This window comes from Strigops habroptila, chromosome 17 (assembly GCF_004027225.2).
Source record: "Strigops habroptila isolate Jane chromosome 17, bStrHab1.2.pri, whole genome shotgun sequence".
NCBI lineage: Eukaryota > Metazoa > Chordata > Aves > Psittaciformes > Psittacidae > Strigops > Strigops habroptila.
This window is the reverse complement of record NC_044293.2, coordinates 6,806,160-6,822,673: the sequence shown is the minus strand read 5'-3', so window position 1 is coordinate 6,822,673 and position 16,514 is coordinate 6,806,160. Positions and strand designations below refer to the sequence as shown.

The 16,514-nt window shown below is 47.9% G+C and overlaps 1 long non-coding RNA gene across 1 annotated transcript; it reads right to left on the bottom strand.

Annotated features, from left to right (window-relative positions):
* Positions 1 to 1,821: 1,821 nt before the first annotated feature.
* LOC115616338 lies at positions 1,822 to 3,496 on the bottom strand. The gene is made up of 4 exons (XR_003994270.1): positions 3,417 to 3,496; positions 2,822 to 2,971; positions 2,081 to 2,296; positions 1,822 to 1,897 (listed from the first exon to the last, which is right to left on the bottom strand). It is a non-coding gene; the product is annotated as an uncharacterized LOC115616338 (long non-coding RNA).
* Positions 3,497 to 16,514: the final 13,018 nt, after the last annotated feature.

Below are 16,514 nucleotides of genomic sequence, written 5' to 3'. Positions count from 1 at the left end.
CCCACAAGTGCACAGTAGTACCCTGAAAAAGCAAGGCAATGCCATTAGTAGTGGCAGGAAAACACCCCAGAGAGATACTCCAGAGAGCAAGCTACACAATTCATCCACTGAATCCATGAAGCTCGAGAACATTCCCAATTTTCATGCATTCTCCTGTCATACTGAGATATCTTTATTTGCTGCTTACCTGGGTCACAGGGGGTGCAGTGAGACACCAGGCTGCTCCCAGCCTGGGGATTGTAAGTCCCCTTTGGACATGGGAACTGAGTGGCAGAAGCAGTACTTGTAGGGCAGTAGTGGCCAGCTGGACATTCATTCTCCATAAAGGAAGAGGAATTTTGGGGGCAGAAGAACCTAGTGCAAAGAGAGATTTAAAAAAGAGGAAATAAGACATTTTCTAGCAACATTCTATCCACAAATACCTGAATAACAACTTACTGGTGAGACTAGCTAGTCTAATGTGGCTGTATTGACCACAAGAGACCTACTTATGCATATGTTACTACATTCTGAGTTGTTTCCTCCTCTGCCAAATTGATGGCATAATTGCAAAAGCCACAGAGACATAATTTCCTTAACTTGAGTCACAACATATCCAGGCTGTGATTCATCAACTTGTAAAAGTTAATCAAGGTCAAATCCAGTCAGTAATTGGAGATGAATCCCCATAGGGAAAAGCCAGACTCAGCACCAGGTGATACCCAAGATCCTCTTCCCCTTCAACAGGCTTGTTGCCAAGGGAATAGTCTCTTACTTCAGACATGGAAAAGGTTTATGATGCTAGTGGTTTCCTTGCTCCAAACAGCTTCCTGATCTAAATTCCAGTGTAGTTGTACCTGGGTTTAGGACTTTGCCTGGCCCCACAATCACCTGTAGTGTGGTTAAACAGAGCTCTGCTTCCTCACAGAGACAAGTGCTTTTCTTTGCTAAAAGAACTCATTTCCCCATCATACCTCTCCATGATGACTGGATAAACAATTATTTCTAGTAGCCCCTTACTCACACCTCAAATGAGCAAGGGACACACATGTAAGGGACTCAGTGTCTCACCCTTACCCTTTAGGACAGGGGAGGCAGCTGCCTTGCTTTGGTGAAGGGTTATAGGACCCTGCTGGACAAGCAAATGGAAGAGCTGTACCCTTGGGACAGAAATACCCTGGAAAAGAAAGAACAGATCAGAATCAGCAGCCTTTGGAACACCAAAGACAAGCCAGACATTTAACAGACATTAACTCACCCTGGGGACATGGCTGTGGCTTCTCCCCAGAGACACAGTATTCCCCCTCTGGGCAAGCATGGCACTTCTCTCCACGGGTGTGTGGCACATAGGAGCCAGGGGGGCATGGAGCTGGACTGCTAGATCCGAGAGGACAGAAGTGACTGACTGGACATGGAGCTCCTGAGAGGCCATCAGTGGGAGCTGGGGACTGGGCCCCAGTGGTGCAGTAGTACCTGCAGCCAGGCAAACATCCTTCATTTCCACAAGGCTAAAGAAGAGCCCTTGTAGACCTCCTCTTCTTACAACACAGCACGTAAATGTGTTTGCTCCTCTACTCACCCTGGGCTGCAGGGTCCTGAGGGGGCTGTCTGCCCTGAGCTATTGCAGTAATATCCCCCAGGGCAAGGCTGGCACTCCTGCAAACTCCTGATGCCTTCACCACCAGCCCACGTGCCAGGAGGGCACTGCAATGGAACTGGGGCACCTGGTAAAATACATTGCACCGGAGTGAGGAAACACCACCTCATGCTTTCTGTGGCTGAAGAACAACTGTGCTTTAGCAAAGCACTCTACCTTCAGGACAATAATGACCAGGAGGACAAGGAAGTCCTGATTCTCCATCTTGGGGGTTTCTTACGCAGGTACCACTTTTGCACCAAAACCCCTCAGCACAGTCTCCTACAGAACAGAATAACAGATACAAAATACATGATTCTATTAAAACATATCAGGAAGTTCTTGACAAGCAAATGGGACAGTTCACCTAAGGCAAGATCAGCACCCTAGAGTCCTGACTCCAGTCCATCAGCCCCTGCCATGACTCTAACAACAGTGAATATACTCAGGAGAGCAGCAATATACCTGTTGGGGCAGCAAGCCCAGAGAATTCACAGTATTTCCCTGGTGGGCACCTCTGACATTCTGTGATTGCTTTCAGGTTTTGCCTTGGTCCAAAGGTTCCTGCAGGGCAGCTATACTGAGTGCTGCTCTTTGTTCCTGGTGGGCAGTAAAACCCTCGTGGGCATGGGTAAAGGGTAAAATCAATAACTGGCCCTTGCTGGCTGTCACAGTAATAGCCTGCAGAGGAAAGCAAGGAGTTAGGAGATAGTTACTAGGATATAGTAGCTATTGAGGTGCTGCTGATTAGGAGAGAACAGGTTCTCCCAGGCACACACGTCTGAATTGCTTTAACCTCTAGAGGCCTTTTCACACAAAGCCAGAACTTGCTCTTCTCCAAGTCAAGAGAGGGAAACCGCCAAGGTAGGCAGCAAGTCTCTAAACTTGCACCCATAGGAAGACTCAGGAGTCAATAATAAGCAGCCATCTCTTGTATGAGGGATGCATGGAATAGCATTTGGATACTGTGAAAACAGAACTCCTGTTTTCTGGATGCCTGCACAGCCTACAGCACCTTTTTGACTCCTGGCAGATCTCCCAGCAGGGGAATGGCTGTTCCACGTTTGGCTTTTCCTCTCTAAACCACTGACTCACACAAAGACATTCATTTTGAACCTGTCCAATACACACAAACACACTTTCCTTTGAGCGTGTGCCCAGAGGCTCCGTCAATCTGCAGTGGGCTGCAGTTTATCCATGACTTACCTTCCCAGCACTCTCCAGTCGGAGCACTGAGGCCAGGTTCCTCACAGTAGAAGCCAGAGGGGCAAGGCTGGCACTCGGAAAGCGTTCTCCTCCCCTGGACGCTGGAAAAGGTACCAGCAGGGCAGAGCTTGGGAACTGCAGATGCTGCAGCTGCAAGGACAGAAGCAAGACAGAGAGAAATGAACAGTGAAAGATGAAGGAGGTCATTGCTGCATTCAGGGCTTGGATGAACATGCAGCAGCACAGGAACAGGATCAGGGAAGTCATGTTTTTCATGCAGTGTTTTCAAACAGTGCTGCATGGAAGAGGACTGACATTAGCAGCTTCATTTACCAAGGAAAAACGAGGTGCAGCTAATTACAATCCAAAGATGGACTAGTTTAGGTGTTGAGACAGATCTATCACTCCCCGCTTTCAAAGAACAGGTCAGGGGGGAAACTAGGGGAAGAATCTGAGTCTTTAGGCACTAGCAAGTTGGCCACCACATTCCCAAATCACCCCACAGTGTTTCAGATGTTACATGACATGAAATTTTCTGTATTTCAGACATTATGTGACATGAAATTTTTAGTCTTGATGGATGCTGGATACCTACTGCAGTAAGTGCCCCCAGGGCAGATATTCCCAGTCACACCATCTGTTGGGTTAGGGATTGTTGCTCCAGCTTTACAGTAAAACCCAGCAGCACATTCCCCACTGGGCACGGACAGACCTGGAAGACAGAGGGGATAATAGCACTCAAAGCACTAAGGTAAAGGAAGGAAAGCAGGAAAACAACCACTCGAAGCATCTCTCTGGAAGACACCAAAGGCATCTCACAAGCACCATCACAGCTCTACAGAAATGTCAGGATAAAATCAGCTCTTGTTTAACACATTAAAGGGATACTGAAAGGACAGAAAAGGAGCAGAAGAAAATGAAGCAGCATTTTGTCTGTGTTGCAGCATCTGCAGGCTCTGCAGGTGCACAGAATACAGGGAATTCTGACAGGAGACCCTGATACTCCATGTCTATGAACCTATAGCGACCTGTGTTCCCACTGGTCCTCTGAAGATGGGAACATGGCCATGGAAGCAGTGATTCACCTGAGGACACACAGCAAGTTCTGGGCAAAACCGGGTTTATCACCCAGAAGCAAAATTAGCTTTAGGGTCCTCTAATGAATTCTGAAATAACAAACATTTCCCTGCCCACACAATGCCTTTATTTTAACTCCCCTCAAACCAGATCACTCCTGTTCTCCAAACACACAAACCTGAGGCATTGCAGTAAAACCCTGGAGGACAAGGAAGTGGCTCTGGGCTTCCTTTGGGGCAATAGAAACCAGCTGTGCACTTCCCTCCAGTGGCAGTGGCTGGACAGAGGCAGTTGGTGTTGGTGTAGTTATCCAGATCAAAAGGCCGTGAGGTCCAAGCAGCTGAGATGCAAAACCAACCTGAGAACAGAAAACATGACCGAGAAGCTCTAGCAATGACAGAGCCCCAGGAATTCTTGTGGATAGCCATCCTGGATGGCTTTGCTGCATCAGGCTCCCAAACATGCTGTCCCCAAGGGCTGGGCAATACAAGAGCCACAGAGATCCAGCCTCACCTCCATCACACATGCCTGAGGCAGCTGTCAAGTTCTCCTTCCCACAGTAGTGCCCAGGAGGACAGGGCAAGCAGCTATCCAAGCTCTGTGTCATGGGATCAGGGTTATAGTAGCCCCGTGGACAGGGGAACTCTGTAGCAAACCTGGTTCCTTTGGAATAAAGAGAGAAAATAGCTTTCATGGACTGTAAATACTATCTTGGCTATCAACCCTGCTGTATCACTTCATGTGGCATCCTACGATTCGAGGTCATCTTTGCCAGTTTATGTCATTGCTGACCTCCACAGTGCACAGCTTGCCCTTCATGGCCAGGCAGGCAGTGCTGTTTAGTTTGCCTTTAAAGCCCAAACAACAGCCATATCTGTGGTTTCCAGGGTTGCGGTTTCTTTCTGTGAAGAACCAGACTGACACTTAAACATTTGGTCCACTGAGATCATTTCTTGGCTGTTGCAGCCTGGCCAATGGATTGCCTTGTCCCTTGGGCCCATCTCACCTTTGGGGCAGTAAAAGCCAGCTGGGCAAGGGTTCACACTGTAGCTGGTGGTGTTTTCCGGGCAGTAGTAGCCTGCAGCACAAAGGAAGCATGCCACTTGTCTGGTGAGGTTGTTGTAAGTCCCTGCAAGGCAGGGTAAGGGAAAACTGCTTCCTTCCGGGCAGAAGTGGCTCACAGGACAAGGACCTCCTTTCTCCCACATACCTAGAGCATAGAAAGCGCAGAGACATAGCCAATAAAGGGAGCTGCTGAGGGAGGGACAATGCTAACAAAGGTCCACCAAGAAAGATGTTGTCTTCTCTGGGATCCCAGAAGACAGATCAACACAGTAACTAGAATGACCACAGTATCCCGGCTTTGGAATTCTTTGATGCTATGTCAGCATGTCGTTTCCCTCCTTGCTTCACAGGCAAAGCCACAACAAACCATATTTAACAGATCAGCTTTCTAAAGGCTCTGCTTCACATCTACTAGGAATTCTGGAGACCATGGAATTGACTATTAGAGATTTGGAATTCTTCTCTGGAAATTCTTATTTCTGAGACACAATAAAATGACAAGGAGCAACCAGGCTACGTCCATTACAGGCACAACAGGCAACTACCTGGTGCCAAACCCCCTAATTATTGGACACAGGCAAATGAAGACACCAACGTTCACTCAGGGCAGCTCACCATGTGGTGATGGTGAGGAAGCTCCACTCAGGCAGTAGTAACCAGCTGAGCAGGGTCCTGAGGGTGCTGTGAGGCCAGCAGAGCTGCAGTAATAGCCAGATGGACATGCTGTGCAGCTGGAGTCCTGCCTGTTGTAGAGCCTGGTGAGGGACACAAGCAGGCTTTCTGTTGGCAGGAGCACAAGTTCAGCAGGTAGACCACTGATACCTACAGCTCTGGCCAAGTGAAAGCACCCATGAGGCTTTTATGATCAATGCAAAGACGAGTCTAATGAGCCTCACTGAGCTGTACTTTGCTACTTAAAGGACTAATGGAGAAACCAAAAAGAAAAGGATAATACCAATGAGCGTCAGCAGAACCAAGAAGACTACTTACCTGTCAGAGTAAGTGCCCACAGGGCATTGCTGGGGGATGCTTGTGCCAGCTGGGCAGAAGTGGCCAGGGGGGCACGGACCACCAGTGCTCGTGTTCGTGGCTCCATTAGGGTTTGGGACGCTTGCTCCTACATGAGGAAGATAAACCAAAGGTATCCTGAATGACACGGGTGGCTATTCATGCCTAAAGAAACATTTCCACAGCTGAAAGAAGAGAGCAGCTGATTCTTACTTAGGCCAATCTATAGTGGAATGGAATAACTAACAGCAAGTACCATGGGAATGGAACCATTTGGATGGTTTAGCCCACCACAGACCTACTCCTTTAAAAGCTGGGATGTCAGGGAGAAGGAGACCATGACCACACCTTATACAATTGCATGTAAACCCCTACATAGCTTTAACTATAGCTCACAAAATTCTTCCCTGGCATGTAGCATCCCTCTCCAGTGTACGGCCAGGAAAACATACTCAGAAAAGAATAAGCTCATCTGAGTTCCCACTGCTGCAACCAGGACTAAAAGTGACCCCAAATGCCCACCTCCCTTGTCCACCTCCCAGAGTCATCTGTTTGTTGAAGGGGCCAATGAGTACAGAAGCTATTTGATTTATATGGAAATATTGAGAGCATCTATGGAGTTCAAAGTCTGTCATCCACATTGCAAAGCGTGGATCTGAATGCTGATCACAGCAGAGCTGACTGCCTTCTGGGCTTGACCTGAAAGATATCTCAAAGAAGGGATGAACTGCCCAATCCAGTCACAACCAGAGAGCCAGGCCTCTACGAAATTTGTATTCGTGTGGTTTTCAGCTCTCTTCTCAGACCTTTCTTAATAATTCCAAGGACATAGTAACTTAGAAGTAAAGTAAAGGTCAGGATCCTTATTAAATCACCCAAATTCAGGAGCCGTGGTTCTGTGAGGTATATCAAACACTAATCCTCAGCAGCATGGTTACAGCATGCAGCACAGAGAACATTCAGTGCTACTGAATATCGTGCAGGAGGACTGAACGAAGTTGCCACCACCTTCCTATCTCTCTGTAGTCCTTTGTCCCTACAAATCCAAGCCTTTATTCTATGCAAACACCAACTGAAAGCTGCCAGGAAACTTACTCACAATAGTCAAATCCCTATGGTAATGACTTGCTTGAGTCTACTTCTTGTAGTTTCCCCCCAGGTCCTTCTAGTAGGCTCAGAAAGCAGGTATTTAACTAGAGAAACTTATGATGTGACTGATGATAACCTTATTACATTGCTTTATTCCTCAGGACCATCCTGGCACTCTCTGCAATAAAATCCAGGGAGAGATTGCACAGATAATGTACAAAATCTGATTCCTAAAGGGAATTCCTAAAGCTTGCTGCTTTTTCACTTCTCTTTTTGCCCTGTGAACTCTAAATTCAATACCTGCTGTGCAGAAGAATCCTGGCCAGCAGGGACCACTTGGAGCGGATAATCCCCATTCTCCACAGAACATCCCTGGAAGACCACAGAGGGAAAATACCATCAAGTATCAGTAAACTGGGAGAAAAGCTGGGAGAGCTGCTATGCTGCATGCACTCATTGGGAGGCAAAAGGGAAGACCGAGAGAGCCAGTCCCTCAGCATCAGCACAACAGGGACAAAACCATATCCCAACTCAGATCATGCTCCTCTGGGAAACCCTGAGTGTAACCCAACCTTCTGCAGAGCCTCAGGAAAACCTGTGGGACACTGTCAGTGGGATAAGGAACCTTCTGGACTGTGTATTTTGATGTTTGTATTTCCTAGAGCTGAAACACGCATCAGTTGCTTAGGAAAAGGGATATACAGAGAGCTCACCCTCACAGACGCTGCTCTACACTGACAGAGCAATTTCCTCACCTGCAGGGCATTGCTGACACCCCTCAGCTTGGCTGAGCCCATACGAGGGGTTGTAGGTCCCAGGGGGACAGGGATAAAAGCTGATTCCAGTGTTCTGAGGGCAATAGAAGCCGGGAGGACAGCGGCGGCGCAGTCCATTTGAGCAGTGGAACCCAGCAGGGCAAGAGAAGCATTTGTCTTGACCTGTGAAGGAAACAGAGGCATTAAAAGAACCATGTAATGCAGTGGAAGAAAAACACCACGCACACAACTTCTCTCTGCCTTAAGAAGCAGGAATGGAAATGAAGTTATTCTGTAAGCCCTTCAACCACAAACCAGGAGGGTTTGGTTCAGCTTCTCAACTCCACCAGCCCCGGGGTGCCGGTAACCTCCACATCTCACCATCAGGCGGCAGGCACAACAGCAAGGAAACCCGGTGAACTGCTTACCAGCTGTCTGTGCACTTACTGCTGCAATCCTCACACGTGAGCTGTCTGCCATGTGTGAGGCATCTCACATTCCCCATGTGACACCAGGAAAAAACAACAGCCCCCTGCCCCCTTTCTTTACTCCCCCTCCACACACTGAATGCTGATCATGGCCAGCAGCTGTCAGGACATTCTTGGATACAGATAAGAAACGTAATCTGTGTTTTCTACCTCACAGTGAAATCACAAAGCTCCAGTTCCTGACCTGTTGCATTACTGTATTCCCCACTGGGGCAGGGAGAAGGGGCTGCTGAGCCTGCAGGGCAGAAATGTCCTCGAGGACAGAGATCTCCAGTGATCCCATCCTCTGGCTTTGCAGTCTTTGTCCTTCCTGTGCAGTAATAACCTGAAAGCAGAAAACATTTGAGTTCTGTCTCTGATTCAAAACCAAGTGAATTTTTAAGCAGCCAAAGTAGTTGCAGCTTTGTCTCACCTCGTGCACAAAGACCCACAGGAGCATCTTGGCCAGACATGTTGCAGAAAAACCCAGGGGGACAAGGCAGGCACCAAGTGGCATCCTGGGCTCCTCTCTGTGCATTCCAGGTGCCAGCAGGACACGGCGTCTCTTTTGGGTGTGTTGTGCCAGCAGGGCAATAATGTCCTTGTGGGCAGAGATCTCCAACTGGAAGCCCCATCTGAAGCAAGGAAAATTACATTAATGTGGCTTATAAAAGTTTTTGTGGTTCCAAAAGGCATGAAGCAATGTGAGATATTCAGTACTCACGGGTGAGGAGGTGCTGGAGCCTTGAAGGCAGTAATACCCTGGCTGGCAATATCCTTCTGGCTCAGTCAGAGCAGCCCTGCTGCAGTACATGCCTGCTGGGCAGGGCTTGCATGAACCTGCCCTGACTACACTGGTGTAGGTTCCCTGCAGAGAAAACCAGTGAATGTCCTCTGCCAAGGGACTGGGAGCCCGCTGAAAATCACCACTTGAAAACCAAGTCCACTCTTACCAATGGACACGGGAGAGGTAAGGAACTTCCAGCCAAGCAAAAATGCCCTTTGGGACAATCCTGGGGTGCAGCCAGGCCTGGCTCACTGCAGAATGTACCCTCTGGACAATCCCTACAAAGAGACTGAGCACGAGCCTAAAGAGGAAACACAGAAAGCGCTTGGCAGATGTGGGGTATTGCTGCTTGCCACATGAATCAATGACTTTTGCACACTCTACCAACTCCATACTACAAAATAAGCACCTTGAAGCAAATGAACTGCAGTCCAAATGCAACAGATCTGTGGGATCTGAACAGCACCTTCCACCACTAAAGCAGTGGCGGGCACAGCCCTGATCTAACACAGCCGTATTAGTATGCACAAGCACACGTTAACTCACCCATGCTAGGCTGAAGCCTCCTCAGCCACTTCTACATTTGCACTATGCAAGAAAACTAAAGAAAAACTGCCAAATGAGCTATTGACAACAGTGCTGGACTGATGGACCTGATGTCCTGACCCAAACCTTTGTAGTTCTGCACAGAGTTCTTCTGTTGCAGGGTAAAAGCAAAGGAGGTGGTGATTACCCAATGTAGGAAAAAACCCAAGTCCCCTTTTCTTAAGCTGACCACTTACAAACACCTCCTGAGTTTCTATTCCCACACTGGACAGTTTTCCAAGGGCTCTGATGCCCCATCAAGTACATTACACAGTGTATACTAACAGACTTACAGGCTGGAAGCTGCCAAGAGGACATGGCTCTGGCTTGAAAGCTCCTGGTAAGGAATAATGCCCTTCCATCACCACTTGCTGAAGAGCACTTTTGGCGCCTCCTGTACAGAAGTAGCCAGCTTCACAGGGTCCTGAGGGAGCTTGGTTATTTGTCCCATCACAATACAGACTATGTGGGGAAAAACAGACACCCTGGGTAGCAATAGTTCCTTTTGTCACTGGATAACACAGTCCCAATACAAAAATATCCCTGCTGTCTACCTGGAATCTTGGAGACCTGGGTCTTGTTTGCTTACAGGCCTTGAAAGGGAGTTCAGAGGATACATGTCACTTCTCACACATGCTTTTTAAAGACCATAACCTCGCAGATTCAGTAGCTGTATCCTGGGAATAATTCTCCCCTCTACAAGAAGGGATCAGCATCTGCATCTACTTCTGACTGAAGATCATACAAACACCCAAATGTTGGTTTTCTTCAAACCAGCTCCGCAGCTCTGGGCTAAAAATACATAAGAAAGCCACTCTGATGGCATTCCCTCCAGCTTCTGTGTGAGATATGAATTTCAGAGCAGTCTCCGGCTCAGTTTTCCTGCCTACCTCTCCTGGGAAAACAGAGTTAAGTAAAAATATAGAGAGATAGTTCTTTGAATTTGGATTCTCTCAGAGCTTTGGGTTGCATCCCATGGAGATCTACAGCACCTGAAAGTGACTGTCCCTCACTGGCCTTAAGCTGCACATACTCAATGCAGACTCAGAGAGAGGTGAAAGCCACCACACTCCATACCTTTGGCCTTCAGAATTAGCTGTGTCATTTTGGGGTCATTAAAATTAATGCGACAGGTGGTGAGTTATACCATCTGCTAATATAACATTAGTATCAGGGAGGATGATTACACAAGAGCTGCTGGATGAAACCATGCTGCACCACAGATAGGAGTCTTGGCAGAGCCAGTGAACAGCAGAAGCTGGGGGACAACTCAACCAATTCAAATCCCTTGTTGTAAATCTGGTGACACGTGGAGAACTCAGGTAGCACATGGGAACAGAGCTCTGGCACAGAGGGGGCTGCTCTGTAAGGGGGCTGAAGGTAAGGATGGGCTGTTGGAGCAATTAGCTTGAAGGCTGAACAATCCCTTTGCAACGGGGCAGGGCTGAGCCATTTTCTCTGGAGAGGGCACTCACCCGGGTGGGCAGTCCAAGCACTCCTGGAGGCTCCTCAAGCCACTGAGGTTGCTGTAAGTTCCCGCAGGACAGGGGATGGGTGAGGGACAGCCGGGTGGGCAGTAAGCCCCAGCAGGACACATGTCTCCTGTCACACCATCCGTGGGCAGCTGGAATTGGAAAAGGCATCATTCGAAACAAGGAGTAACCAGGGTTCAAGTGTTTAGAGCATCATCCTGATTTGGGCCCAAGGGAAGAAAGGAAAACAGAGACATCCTCTGTTGCACAGAGCACAGACAATACCTACTTAAGGGAAATGTAGTAAACACAAGAAGAATAAATATGGTTTTCACAGCAGCAATCCCACTGGGATTCACATCCACTCAACTTTTTGTTTTAGTTAAGGGGAGAGGGACAAGTATGATGTGGTTACACTCCCCTTGAGGGCAGCAAGTGGTCCTCATGCCATCAGCTGGTGGACTTGATCTTAAAGGTCTTTTCCAACCTAGTTGATTCTATGATTCTATGTGAGCAGCACAGAATTGTGACTCCTGAAGTCACTGAGTTAATAAAAAGCACCACAGTGGGAAAAGAACCACCACATTGGAGCACAATTAGATAAGGAGGAGAAGAACTTGCCACAAGACTTACTGGAGTGAGGGCCCTGCCCTGGCAGTAGAATCCAGCCTTACAAGGACCACTTGGCCCAGTCTGTCCTGGAGCAGCACAGTAGAAACCACGGGCACACGGGCTGCACTCTGAGGGTCCAGATAGCCCCTTCTTGCTGCTGTATGTTCCCTCAGGGCAGGGTTCAGGTTTAGAGCTGCCTTCCACACAGTAAAAGCCCTGCAAACCAAAGCCAGCTTAATACAGCACTTAAAGCTCTTCTATTAGACCCCCACATGCCAGTTTCTTCCCTGAGGTAACCAAGAAAGAACAACTCACTGCTGGGCAAGCTTTGGGCTCTGGCATGGCAGGAGAGTCACAGTAGTACCCAGGTGGACATGGTGTGCAAGGGTCTTCACCCTCTGTGCTGGAGTTATCCCAGAAGAAGCCTGGCATACAGGGGAAGGAGAAAGGGAATCCAGTCCCTGGAGGGCAGTTATAGCCAGGTGGGCAATCCCCTGTCTGGAAAGCAAAATACACACTCAGGCATGGCTTTGTTGTCTTCTTCTGAGTAGGGAAGAGGAACCTCTTAAGATTCGACTCAAAAAGATCCAAGCTTAATCTATAATTTGAATAACCTGGCATCTTTTAATGCAGGAAAATGGGGCAGAAAAGAGGAGAAGGGAGAGAATTCACAGTCTTATCAGTAAAATTCTGACCATGTAGGATCATTATTCTGGGTGAGGTTTTTGGAAGGTAAAATCTTGTCATTGAGACAGGCCCTACATGTTGCCTATACAGTTGTGGGGAAGATGCTCTTCTTCCACACTTGGAAAAGGGCTGTAACTGGGGTAAGAGTTATCATTTGCTCCTAAATAGAAGCACAGATTCACCCATGTGGAGAGGAAGAGGCTTCTATTTTAACAGCTATTAATGTTGGAAGAGTTCACTCTTTCTAGAGACAAAACAATTACCCTGAAAGATCCCCAAACTCATTAGAAACAGAACAGCACCAATTCCTGGCCTCTCTTTCATAACCTGCATTGACAGGCAGAAGGTTAAGTAAAGACAGAAAACATGCATTAAGTTCACTCCATTAACAGTTGTAGCCTTTGGAGAAGAAAATAGTCAGGAGGAAGTAGGCTCTACTTACAGGGCTCGGAATTCCTGGAGGCTCAATCCCATCACTATAGCAGTACTTCCCCATGGGACAGGGTAAGCATTCAGCAACACTGCTTAGACCCATCTGCTCACCATAGGTCCCATTGGGACAAGGCTTTCCCTTGAAATGAAATAGAAAAATAGATCTTTACCATATTAATATGACTGGGAACAAACACTGACAAGAGGCACTAGGCATCTGGGGTGAATGCTGAAAAGATGGTATAATGGAATGGGGATCCAACCCTCTGGATTTTGTACAGAAAACGTTATCCCAGTATTAGCAACAGTTTTATGGAGGGCAAATACTGCTAGGATCTGTGAACAGCAAAAGAGTACAGAAATCAGTTCACAGGCTATTAGGAAAGGCTCCCATAGCAAGACAAAGCCCAGTGCAGACTGTAACTGCACAGCCAACTCAATCCCAATCCCAAGGACCAAAGCAGACTCACTCACAGTGTCTCCCTGAGGACAGTAATATCCTCTTGGGCAGGCGTTTGCACTGGCATCTGGAACAACAGCCTGTCCTTGTGGGCACAGGAGACCCGCTGGGCAAACCATGGCTAGGAGCATCACCTCCTGGCTGGTGTGCTCTCCAGCACAGTAATGTCCCACCAGGCATGGCAAGCAGGAGGCTGAACCTTGGTCCTACAACAGGGAAAGCACATGGTTCTACTTCTCAAGGCAAAAGAATCCTTGCACAATTGGTAATGCAACCAGAAACATGAAGGCTTCCCACCTAAGCTAACCTGTGAGCAGCAAACTTGCAATTCAGTGTATTCACCCTGCAGGCAGGAAAACCTGGGCTTCACAAATAAGAAGCAGGTCCTGTGGATTATCCATGGAAAAGGTTCTGATCCTCAGAACAGCCAATCCAACACCCTTTGCCAGCAGAAGCAGAGAACACAGACACATTCCCTCCTCTTTCTTTGTTACACTGAACCCCAAAGTGCAAATGAGAAAGAATCTCTTTGCTGTACATCAATCTCCATTCACTGTTTCCCTCTTCTCCAGTCTTAGTAAAGGGTTCCAGTGGTAACTACCAAATCTGTGCAGTGATGGAAGACTGGCCTGGATGAAGGTACTGGGGTCACTTGACAGGAGTGAAGAGCCCATTTCCCATCAATGGGGAAACATGGCAATTAGCACTAGATTATTGATGATGTTTTGGGGGTAGATAACTCAGAAACAGGCCTCAGCGCCTGCTTGTGAGAACAGTTGGGCCATTGCTGCTCCCTGTTGTGGCTCCATGTTGTTGTTTAACTGGCAGTTTGACTCCACTGCAATCAAATGCTTCCTTTTGAGCAGGAACAAACTCTCCTTTCTGCCAGGGTCAAATATGCCATGAAAATCCAAAGTACCTGCTCAGCTACATGACAGATGTACTCGGGTTGCTGGTGCAAGCCTGTGGAGTGGGAATAACAGCAAGAGCAGCATTGCACACATGGTATGTACTTTTAGCACCATGTCTGTAGCAAATCCAGACCTGATTGTGTAGAAACACTCCTTCGCGCTAGCACTTTCCCTCCTTACTTGCAGAGTCAGCACACGTGGCCAATATTGTTTAGAGCACTGTATACAATCACCCCAAATCAGAGCCATCATGCAAGGAGATGAGCTCATTCCAATGCCTCCTTTGAGGCACTCAAAGCCTCAAGCTCCCCTTGAAGCTCCCCTTTCTGCCAAAATTCAGTCCTTCTGCCCAGCAGATGCCAGGGTAAAATTCTGCTACTTACTGAGAAGTTGCCAGCACCACATGGTTGAGGAATTACAGTGCCCAGCTCAGGGCAGTAATACCCTCCAGGACAAGGGGTGCAGTCTGCAGCCACTTCTGCACCATGTTCCATGCGATAGGTTCCTCTGCAGCAGAAAATCCAACAGAAGGGAGAGTCAAAAAAAGGCAGCAAAATGTTCCAGTGTCTGAAGGGGGCTACAAGGGTGCTGGAGAGGGACTCTGCATCAGGGACTGTAGTGATAGGACAAGGAGTGATGGGTTTAAACTGAAACAGGGGAAGTTCAGGCTGGGTATAAGGAAGAAGTTCTTCCCTGTGAGGGTGCTGAGGCGCTGGCACAGGGTGCCCAGAGAAGCTGTGGCTGCCCCATCCCTGGCAGTGTTCAAGGCCAGGTTGGACACGGGGGCTTGGAGCAACCTGCTCTAGTGGAAGGTGTCCCTGCCCATGGCAGGGGGTTGGAACTGGATGAACTTTAAGGTCCCTTCAACCCAAACCATTCTCTGATTCTATGATTCCATGACAGCACACCTCTAGTCTGGATCCTCAGTCTTCTGTATAGAGGAAATCTACCATTTCTGGAGGCAAGAAACTGTCTGACTCAGAAAAATCTTGCCTGGACCATCCAGTAACACGCGAGGTCAAAGGAACTTGCTAACATTGCTGGTGCAGAAAGCTATTATTTAAAACCAGAAGTGTTCTGAAATGCCATGTAGAAGTGTTGTCTTTTGTACCTGCACAGCTGCTGCAGCACGTGGGGTGTACTTACACTGGGCACAAAACTGGCTTGGAGGTCCCACTGGTGCAGAAAGCTCCTGCAGGGCAGGCAGCACAATCTTCCACTCTCCCATTTCCCAGCCTGGTGGCGTAGGTTCCTGCAGGGCAGGGGTACTGTGTGCCCCTCTGTGTACCTTGCCAGAAAGAGGAGAAAAGCAGCCTAATTCTTAATACAGCTTCAAAGATAGGAGGCAATAAGCCCCCTGCTCTTCATTGCTGGTATTTGCATGAGTTACATGTAAATATGTATTTCTATATATAAAAATCACTGCTCACAGCTCTGAGAACAACAACAACAAAATCACCATTTAGCAAACAGTGCAGAATCTCTGCAGGAAGTTTCATGTTTAGAATTGCAGCAGATATTTGATTGTGCATCTGAATTCTTTGCCAATGAAGAAAACAATGCCACAAATATGCTCTGTGCAAACAGTGTAAGTATTTACTAGAGAGAAGGAACGTTTTGTTACCAACTCCACATTGGAAATCCAGTGCAGAAGATACGCCACTAAAGTAAGGGTGTGATTTTATCATAGTCCAACAACATTTCTAAGGACAGATATACACTAAATTTCCTTCACTCTTGTGAAAAGCTGCCTACCCTGAGGGCAGTAGTGCCCTGAGCTGCACAGCCCAGTAGGAGAACGGGCTCCTCCGAAGCAAAACCAGCCTGCAGGGCATGGGAAGCACTCCTCCCTTGAGGTCAGGCTTGTCCTGTTGCTCCAGGTGCCCGGGGCACACTTGTGCTGTGTTGGGTGCTTCGTGCCTGGTGGGCAGTAGTGACCAGCTGGGCATGGAGTGGGGGGTTTCTGCTTCCCCCCTGTTCCTGTAACACACATTGAAGACAAGTGATGTAGCCTAAAGCTGGCTTCACACAGCCCAGTTCCCTCAGTCTGTTTTCGGCTCTGCTGGGTGACCCAGAGTTATGTCTTCCCCTCATTTTGAACCTTTCTCTATTTGAAATAGGGTAACAAGAATTACTTCCTCTGATGAGAGATTCTGTCAGAACTGGTTACTAAAGCAGTTTTTCATCAGTTCAAGTACCCTACACAGTGTCCCTGTCCAAAGCTGGCACAGATATTAAAGCCACCAATAAGCTAAAAGCTTTGAAGACACTAAAAACTGGCCACTT